At 45.6% G+C, this 10,637-nt stretch overlaps 2 non-coding genes across 2 annotated transcripts; both read left to right on the top strand.

Moving 5' to 3' along the window:
• The first annotated feature begins 9,447 nt into the window (after positions 1 to 9,447).
• On the top strand, positions 9,448 to 9,520 carry trnak-uuu. The gene has a single exon. It is a non-coding gene; the product is annotated as a tRNA-Lys (tRNA).
• Positions 9,521 to 10,035: 515 nt separating this feature from the next.
• Positions 10,036 to 10,108, top strand: trnaf-gaa. The gene has a single exon. It is a non-coding gene; the product is annotated as a tRNA-Phe (tRNA).
• The last annotated feature ends 529 nt before the right edge of the window (positions 10,109 to 10,637 follow it).

The following is a 10,637-nucleotide window of genomic DNA, read 5'->3' as shown; positions in this document are numbered from 1 at the left end:
AACTGTAAATTGTAAATATTGTAAAACTTTTCTTCTGTCATTTAATGGTCGGGCATTGTACAGCTACAAGCATTTCACCCCCATGTCATACTGTGTATGGTTGTGTGTGTGTGTGACAAATAAAATTTGAATTTGAATTTGGCCAGTGCAATCCTCTATGCCGTTGTATGCTGGGGAGCAGGCTGAGGGTCGCTGATGCTAACAGACTCAATAAACTGATCTGTAAGGCCAGTAATGTTGTAGAGATGGAGCTGGACTCCCTTAAGGTGGTGTCAGAGAGGTGGATGTTGTCCAAAATAAAGACAATGTTGGATAATACCTCCTACCCACTCCATGACATGCTGGTCAGTCACAGGAGCATTTTCAGTGAGAAACTGAGAGTACCAAAAAGCACCACTGAACGACATAGGAAAACCTTCCTGTCTGTGGCCATCTCCCTGTACAATTCATCCACTTAACACACTGTATACTGCAATAGCTACACCGTTTTTGCACACACTCTCCTCTTGGACCAACAGATATTGATCCTGCTGGTGGTTTAAAGCCCTGTCCAGCTTTTCAAGAGTAATTACCTGTCTCCTGTCATCTCACAGCAAACCTTCTGTCAATGCCAAGTATTGATGTGCCATACTGGAAAAGGTGAACAACTGTTGTGTGCAGATATTACCTAACACTACCAGTAGTGACACTGACCCGAGCCAAATGCAAATCTAGTAAGAAAGATGAAAAGAGAAAGAAAAAAACTTTTGGTAGTTGCTTTATTGTTTGCCCGCTAGTAGACCTGTTGTTAATTTCATTACCACCAAAGAAAGATTAAACTAATTAACAAACCCCTATGCTATTTAACTGACCATTAACATAATAATAACAATAATAATAATAATTAGTTTGATTTTTAGCAATTTTCTGGAAGAGAATGACATTCATACAGCTCATACTGACATCTTCAAGTGCTACAAGCCACATTTTAAACATTTGTGTACATCACATCACTAATGAACCTAACATATGTCTTTGGATTGTACAAGGTAAATGTAGGGCCCAGAACAAATTCTTATTGGCACAGTGAGAGCATGCAAAGTCTTAGAGAACCACTGCACTCAAAAAAAGGAAATTCCTACTTTTGTTAAGTCTGGATTCACAATCCACAATCGAGGTAGTTTGCAGTGGGTTCTCTCTGGGTACTCTGGTTTCCTCCCACAGTTAAAAGTTATGCAGTTATTTTCACCAATTAGGGTAATTGGTGAAAGTTCTCTCTGTGTTAGCCCTGCAATAGGCCTGTGACGTGTCCATGATGTACCCTGGGTCTCACCCTATCACATCTGGGATAGGCCCCAGGCCCCCCTCAGCCCTGATAAAGATAAGATCGATGGATGGAGTGGAATTTGTTATAAATCCATTAAACTTTTATGTTAACCAGACTCTATACTTTGTTGAACATTGTGTAATATAAAGATAAAATGTAGTTTTCAAGTGACCACGTAGTAATGGGGTAAAAGTTATGAATAGTGTTGGAATAAATTGAGACAATTGTGAAGGATTAAAATATTCCAAGAGCTCCAGTTACTTCATCTAAACATGTTTCAGTCACATTGTATCAACACAAAATACACAGGTTTATCGAATATGAATAACTTGTGTTGATTTAACTTTGTTGTTTAAGTTACTGCCAAAGCAAAACATCTGTGTGCAACCAGTGTCCACTGTGTGGACATAGTATGCATCATCGTGTGCTGCACATCAATGCTGCACCTTATCCCAGCTGTAAAATTTTCAAGATTCTTTCAAAAGACGCCTCAGTAAGTAGATAATTTGAAGTTCTATTTTTTGTTCACATTGTGACCCTGACTCTTACACAGTGATTATGGCAGCATTTCATGTTCTATTTGTTGTTAGATATTCTTTTTTGTTCTAATGTATAACTTTGTTGAAAACATTTCCCATGTAAACAAGATATTATTACCAAGTAACACATCTGGTTGCACATACAACACACATTGGGGAAAAGCAGAACTCCCTCTGTGTAACAATGGAGCAGCTAGGGGATTCAACACTCATACTCACTCACACCTTTAATGGAAGAAGTGTGAGGCCTCTCGATACCATTGCATCAATCAAACACCTTGGCTGCATCAGACAGCCAAGGTGTTTACAGTTGTAGAGTTGGAAACCTAAAATCAGAGACAAGCCCACTCTGACTGACAGAGTCATTTCTTTATTATTTTTTTTTTTTTTCTTTTTTTCGGCCTATCCCGTTTGGCTCTTTTGTCATCAGAATAGTTGTCTAAAGGCAAAGAAAGATGCCCAACGGATTTACTTTACCAAACTGACCATCCCAGCCTTGCCGTAATGGTCCATTTGATTCACCTTTTATTGTTTATTTTATTTTCACTTACTGAATACGGGACAGACTTGACTGGGGGAAAGAAGGGGAGAAAGAAAGAGGGAAAGAGAAACAGCTGAGAAGAGGGACGGGGGAGAAGGGCAAAAGACAAAAACCAACAGAATGAGCAGAAGAAAAAAATGCATATATCAATCACCTGGATCACCTGCTGAGAAAGAAAAAAGAAAACAAGCAGAAGAGAACAAGAGTAATAGAATAAACAACATCACAATGATATATGGGAATATGACAGTAAATACTAAATATTAAACATTATTGTGCAGCACATAAGATCAACAGAACACAGTGTGCTTTGAGGTAGGAGCCAAAAAGGGTGTAGTTTGTGGGTGTGATCACCCGTGTGTACACCTGTGAGCATGGACGCGCTTGTTTTTTTTTTTTAAAAGGTTCCTTCATGTAATGATCTGCTAGAGGGTGTGGGGGGGCCACAGCCCCGTCCTCCAGGGCATGAAGCAGGTATGGAGGAGATCAAAACTCCAGACATCCAGAGGCCCCCAGAACACAAGAGACCAAGGAAGACCAACAGAGGGGCAGCCGCGCCACTGTCCCAGAAAGAGCTGAGGAGAGTCCCAGATGAGGGCTCACTCAGCAGCCGCGGAGCAGAAGCCAGGGGGAGTTGCAGTGACGCGCCCGTGAGCTCCGCCGGCAGCCAGCCTGCCCTGAGTGACCGAGCCCCAGGCCGAGAGGCCGGGGGCACCCCACCTCCGAAGTGGCCCGAGCGAGCCCCAGGCTCCAGGCCCCGATAAGCGGCCGCCAAGGAGTGAGCCGGTGTGTACCTGGACGCCCATCCCCGGACACAAAGAACCACCAACGCACCGATGTCTGAGGGGGTCCGCCACTGGCAGGGGAAGTGGTGGTAGGGGGAGATAGGCCTCCAAACCTTGGAGGGCCTGAGATGTCCCCAGAGAGGTGGCGCCTGACACCCAACCTGACATATAGACACAGACATACAGGCACACACAGATACAAACATCCATTCCCACCCTCATGCTCTCAAATGCACTTACTCCACACTCAACCAACGTGGAGACAGACATAAAGAGACGTTGTACACACGATCACACTCCCCAAGCGTACTCTACAAACCGGGTCTAGGTACCCTTGCCCCTGGAGGGGGGAACTGCACCCAGACCCAGGTGGTGTTACCCTTTTCCCTGCGGTGGGGGGAGGCAGACCGCCCCGACTCCGCAGCAGCAGGGAGGCCCCACACTCCAGACCGCAGTCGGACGGCCAACTCCTCCTCCTAGCCCCCCCGCTCCAGCAGGTCGCAGAGAATGGGGGTGAGAGAAGACTCCAAACCTCCCTCCACCCGCTCATTGTAGTGTTGATGCATGTGTGTTCTAAGGTGCATTTAAAACCCAGGAGGGCATGGAGCTACCTGCCAGAGAGCAGCAGGTAAGCGCATGGTCCCTCCTGCTAGCCCTCAATGTCTACGTGTATTTAAAATTGAGAGGTGGGCAACGATGCCAGGGGTGGGGTGTACACCCTGATGGTACTTTGGACTCCGTGTATTGTGCCCCCCCAAGATCCTATATGTATGTGTAATGAGAGTGTGAGTAATGTGAATGTCTAAGTTGTGGGATAAAATTGAGGCAGAGGCAGCCAGAAGGGGACAGAGGGGGGGGTAGCCTCCTCTGCACCCTGGTGACATACCCCTACTCCAAGGCCCTGCATGTGTGGGTGGTTGTGGTGGAGCGGGAAGAGGGAGGCAGCTGGAGATGGGGAGGGAAGGAAGGGAGGGGCAAGTGACCCCTCCCTGGGGCCAGCTCCCCCGCTGACCCCAGTAGGCACCCCCATACTCCGCGACCCGCCAGGGAAAGGGGGCCCAGGCCCATCCAGACCGGGGCCCAGTGCAGCAGCGCCCCGGCCCCACAGAGCCCGGGACAGTCCACCCAACCCCACCACAGAGAAAACTGCACCCACCCCACCATCCACTCATCTTCCAGACTACATAAGACAATAAACACGCCCAGGCTGAGATCTTCCTCCACCTCTCCTGTATCTCCCCCTCCTGCAGAGAGAGTTCCTGAAGAGAGGAAAGTTCCTGCAAGATGTGACAATCTCCCCCACCAGTTGAAGAGCCCCCCAGGTGGCTCGATGCACCGGCGGCACCCTGCTCCAGGGCTGGGCCCCCATGCACCCACCCGCCCACAACCCCGGCAACACACCAACCAGGACCCAAGCCCCCGAGGCCCGGCCCGGGCCCCAGCCCAGAGACGGAGCGCCCCCAGAACCTCACGCCCATCCCGGACCCACCCAGGGGCAGCCAGGCTACCAGGTCAGTAACCCACGTCCGTCAGCACAGACCCTCCCCTAGCCCCGCTGCACGCAGCCGCGAGGAAACAGTCACCTGAGAGCCAACAGAGCCCCTAACCGGACATGACCGCTACCCCGGGTTGAGCCCCCCAAGGAAGATGCCTCCGGGGAACCCCCCGACGCCCTAAGCCTGTCCCTACCCCCACACCAATCACAACAGTGAAGGCGGGACCAAACTATGACCCCCCACCCCCACTAGGTGATGGAGCTGATCAAAGGAGCCCAGAGCAATTGATCTGATGTGGTGGCAGAGGCTGTATCAAGACTAATGTAATCTAATAGATAATTTCTATATTGGTTAGAATTAAGATTATTTTTATTTTTCCAGTTCATGAGGACTGTTTTCTTGGCTATGCATAGGGCAGTGAAAACCATATGGGCGATATTCTTTTCTGAAGTGACATTATCTAAGCTGCCCAACAAACACACTAAGGGGGAAGTTGGAATGTTACATTTCAGACACTTCGATAAGTCTTCACATATCTCGCGCCAAAACTTCTGAACTGGTGGACAGAACCAAAGAGCGTGGATATAATTGTCCGGTGAATTGGTTTGGCAGTGTGAGCAGTTGTTGGTAGACGTAAAGCCCATCTTGAACATCCGATGACCTGTATAGTGCACTCTATGTAATATTTTGTAAGAGTAAAAAGACTCTAATTAGATGAAAGGTTTTTAAGCAAATCTGAGACCAAAGTCTTTAAAGGTCCAATACTACTACCTGGAGCTCTGTATATACAGCTAACATGGTTGGCTGTGTGGCAGGCGGGCAAGCAGGAGTGGTGGATCCAAAATGCAGGACTCAGACACAGAAGTTCAACTTAAAGCGCAGCTTTATTGCTGGAAACCCTCTTACTAACTAAAGGCATCAAAAGACAAACAAAAACGCTGGTGGACTAAAACACTGAAGCAAAAACTGAACTGGAACTGGAACTGAACTGGAAACAAAACACTGGCAACACGGAGGCAAAACACACACAGCTTGTTGAGGGTACGACGCAACACTGACACAGAGAAACACAGGGTCTAAATACACTGGGAAGTAACGAGGAGAATGAGACACAGAAGGAGAGCACAGCTGGGGGAAATTAGAACTGACGAGACAAGCAAAGCAGGACACATTCACATAAGTCACGGACCTTCAAAGTAAAACAGGAAGGATCACACAGAGACGCGAACTTGACACCGTGGAGACAGCAACTAAGAAACACAGAGACATAAACCATAAGGCAGAGGACTCTAAGAACCGAGAGACACAGAGGGGAACTCAAACATGCAGACACAGACTTACACAGAACAGAGGGGACACAGAGAAACGAGAAGGGCAAGGGATCGAAACTAGAAACCATAGAATAACTCACACCAAGTACAATAATACTAAAATCACAAAGAACTAAAATGCTGGGTCAGGAGACCCAGGACCCTGACAAGAAGATCAACATCCAAAAGATGACTGGGTCAGGAGACCCAGGACCCTGACAAGAACGGATCCAAGCATCCAAAAGATGAAGGCAGTTTTGTTTTTGGTAGTGGCTTTCCAAATACATCCTTAAATATTGAGAGCTATACCTAAACTTGACAAAGATATCCCAATACCAATATTAGGGATTATATTTAAGAATTTTCTAAATGCTGGAGGGATGTAAATTGACATTAGGATTGAAAAGGATGTCAGGTGACACATTCATTTATTTTGTTTAACAGAAACAAATGTACAGTTTTCAGTATCCCAAGCACCGAGATCATCGCCTGAGCATAGTCAGAGGATCCCATGTCCGTAGTTTTCCTCCGCTGTCATCACCAGCAACCTCATCATCACCAGCAACCAAATCATTAGTGGAACTCCATCTCAGCATCTGGCCTCCTGCCCTGTCAATGTCCGGCTTTGCCACCTGAGGTGCCTCATTGGTCAGCTACCAATGAATTATCTCAGCTACCAGCCTCCTGCTAAGCTGTCTGATTGGACATGTTACCTCAGTGCCGATCTCTGGAGTTTCTTCATCCCTACTGCCACTGGCCCATCAGCTGAGCTCCAGGGTTTCTTCGCCTTCATTATTTGCCACATGGCTGGCCTTCAGAGTTGCTCCATCTCTACTGTTGGCCTTCCTGCCAACTTCAAGAGTTACTCCATCTCTGCTGCTTTCCACCTGGTTGGCACTCCTCCTGAACTTTTTTTTTTTTTAAATTTTTAATTTTGAACAACAAAAACAAACAAACAGAACCCAACAAAAATATAAGAGGAAGAAATTGGGGTACTGTTCCAGGCATCAAACAAATAGAGAGATATAAGCTGAATTAAGTGACAGAATCTTCAAGCCTTTGCTTATATTTATACCATTTAGTCCAATGCTGTTGAAAAAGATGACCTTTTAGTCGTAGAAAGATAGTCAGTCTCTCCATCAGATGTATTTCCTCTATAATCTCTAGCACTTGCTCTCGGGGAGGATCTTTCTTAAGCCAATTCCTTGTTATGGCCTTTTTAGATGCGAGCAACAGGATTTTAAAAATATATCTGTTAGATTTGTATTGTTGGATTGTCCTTTATGCCTAGAAATATATATTTAGATATGCTTAGAAGTATATAATCATTTGTAGATTGAAAGAATGTCTCATCCTAGGAGGTCTGTAACAACTCTGTGTAGCATGAAGAGGGGGTGCGTTCACTCCTCTCCAGAGTGTTCTGGCATAGATCACACACCTCCTAGGGAGGTCAGAGCCGCTTTAGGGAAGTGTATATGGGGTCACACTGCTACACGTCATATGTTAATGAACCTATGTATATTCATGTAACCTAAATAAAAGAGCAGTGTTACGGGGGAACGGACGAGAGCAACTGGGGTCAAGCGAAGGAACGGCCTTTGTCCAGTTCTCTCCCGTGCACGAGAAACATAAAGAACTTTGCCTACTTGTGTCTTGCTTTGCTGTGCAGGCGAATTGCCTTGAACATTCCAGCGAATAGGTTTAAGCTACAAACCTATTAATATCTGTCCTTTTTTAGAATCTAATCTCTAGGTAGCAAACTGTCAATGGAAAATTGTACTTAGTAGTCAGTATAATCTTTCAGTGATATAAGTTCGCATATGGTAGAATACTGCATGCAGTTATTTGTATTAGGAAATATTTAACCATGTATGCTTAGAGGCGTATAATCAATTGTGTAGTGACAGGATGTGTGATCTCTAGCAGGCTGCAAAAGGCTTGGTGTGCATTCCAGGAATGCACAACTACATCCTGGGAGCATGGGAAGAGCTCGTACCTTGTTTTATTGTTTTAACGTAGCTATGTCTGTTTTAGTCTAAGTGCCTTTTGTTTAGATGAACTGCTGGACTTCTTCACTGTGTTATCTAGGGTGAACCATCTAGGGTGAGGGGGAGACTACCCTCTTTATGACCAAGGATGTTCCTTTTGTGCTGTTATATACCCCTTTGATCAGCAGGACCCCACACACACACACACGCACACACACACGCAAGCACCCACTGAGGTATAAATAAAGACCGGGGCAGTTTCTCAGTGCGAGTCTCAGTTCTGGAGATTGCCCTTGCTAGCAAGAAGTTCTGTGTGTTTCTCTTCTCTGAGTCTTTACTGAAGAAGTGTTTTAGAGTATATTTCTTTACACAAACCCAGTAAGAAGATCCTGGGATCCTTAGGGATGGCATAGATCATGATGTCATCTGTTAACTTGGATATAAAAAGAAGGCAGTTGTGTACACATCCAAATGACACTTCAACCGTTGCCTACTGGTGGTGGTCAAAGGGCCCGGTGGCGCCAGTGTCCGGCAGCCTCGCCTCTGTCAGTCCGCCCCATGGTAGCTGTGGCTACAATGTAGCTTGCCATCACCAGTGTGTGAATGGGTGGAACACTGGTTGTGTAAAGCGCTTTGGGGTCCTTAGGGACTAGAAAAGCGCTATACAAATACAGGCCGTTTACCATTTACAAAATAATTTAATTGGAGTTTTCCACTCAAATTCCCTCTACCTTTTGGAACTAGTTGATGTTTGTTGTGTGATATACATTGAGAGCCAATCACACTCTGGCAGTCCAATTTTCAACTTGTTGTTGCCATTTTGGTTTGTAGTCCTTTGTAGAGTTAGACACGGTTTTGGTAGGCAGACATTTGTAGGCATTTGTAAAATGCCTACAAATGTCTGGGGAGGAGGCGCTCTTTATTTCTGTATTGTAAAAATGATGTCCAGATCCATATTTTCCAGATTAAATTCTGTTTTAAATTTTTTAAACGATTTAAGAGAGCAAAGTTCATCACAGTTCACTGTTAAATCCAAAGCTTAAAAGTTCACTTCACTTCACTATTTTGGTCACCATCTAGGGCTTGGTAGGTTTGTTGGTAGGACTTCATTATACGGCCTACAACTACGTGGATCATTGCCATCAAATGAGAAAACAAACACAGATGGTGCAGCTTGCAAACGTCCATCAAGTGGAGGTGGAATTTGAAGAAGGTCCTCCTTCAGAAGCTCCCAGGCCTCACCCATTATACCATTGACTTACCTAGGGCTTGGTAGGTTGGGTGATCACGTCATAATACAGCCTAGCGATGTTTCCCCTAGAATCAAATCCTTCCCTTGGCTCTTGTCTGAAATGACCATTTAATAATATCTAACTGCAAATCCTCACCAGTACCTACAGTAAAATGAGAGGATAAGAGATCACGTTTTTACAGAAAAGAAAGACAATATGTGTCCCAGAGGACAAACACGTGACTCTTGATACCTGGGTAGCTCAGATGGAAGAGCATCAGACTTTTAATCTGAGGGTCCAGGGTTCAAGTCCCTGTCCAGGTGTCTCCTTTGGATCCTTGCCCTTCCATGGCTTTACCTAACAAGCTCAGTTGTTCTTGATAGTTCTGTGACCTCATTGTCATCTTTAGCAAAGTCCATAGACTGCAGGTGGGATGACGATATGGGATTTGTGGATATCAGGGACAGAGGCCTCTTTCAGATAATCCCAGCGTACAAGCTCTGTAAAGAATCTTTTCCTGCCCCTCGGTCCAACTCACCGCCAGTTGGTTCTCAGCTCAGCTCCTTTGCGAAACCCGGTGTCTAAGACATGCCAATCTCACCAAATCCGCCCATGGTTTCTCAAAACATCACACTTTCACTTTTTTTCCGTCTTACTTTGGGTGGGACAACATTTAAGAGAGCAAAGTTCATCACAGTTCACTGTTAAATCCAAAGCTTAAAAGTTCACTTCACATTGATCCAGTGTCTCAGAATGGCAGCTGTAGTGCAGTTTGGCCAGCTGTAGACCTGACTGGTGATTAGAATGCAATTTTTGAGCACTTTCCATTGCAAAAAGTGCCGAAATAGCTCAGCTGGGAGAGCGTTAGACTGAAGATCTAAAGGACCCTAGTTCGATCCTGGGTTTCGGCAAAGCTATTTTGGTCACCATCTAGGGCTTGGTAGGTTTGTTGGTAGGACTTCATTATACGGCCTACAACTACGTGGATCATTGCCATCAAATGAGAAAACAAACACAGATGGTGCAGCTTGCAAACGTCCATCAAGTGGAGGTGGAATTTGAAGAAGGTCCTCCTTCAGAAGCTCCCAGGCCTCACCCATTATACCATTGACTTACCTAGGGCTTGGTAGGTTGGGTGATCACATGTCATAATACAGCCTAGCGATGTTTCCCCTAGAATCAAATCCTTCCCTTGGCTCTTGTCTGAAATGACCATTTAATAATATCTAACTGCAAATGACAAAATATGTGGAGGACCTATTGTGACTCTGTTAGCTGTAGGTATGAAAGGGTATACAATTATTTCGAGAGCCATCAGTTCTTTGGATTCGCTTGTCCTCTAAGTTGACGACTTATTTTTCTTAAGCAAAGTCCATGATGCAGGTGATGACCGATTATGGATTGGATATTCGAGGAGCAAGAGGTCTTTCCGTATCGCGG

The sequence above is a fragment of the Haplochromis burtoni genome, unplaced genomic scaffold (genome assembly GCF_018398535.1).
Source record: "Haplochromis burtoni strain Fernald_Lab_line unplaced genomic scaffold, NCSU_Asbu1 Contig_32, whole genome shotgun sequence".
NCBI classification, from domain to species: Eukaryota; Metazoa; Chordata; class Actinopteri; order Cichliformes; family Cichlidae; genus Haplochromis; species Haplochromis burtoni.
This window is presented reverse-complemented; position numbering and strand designations above follow the sequence as displayed.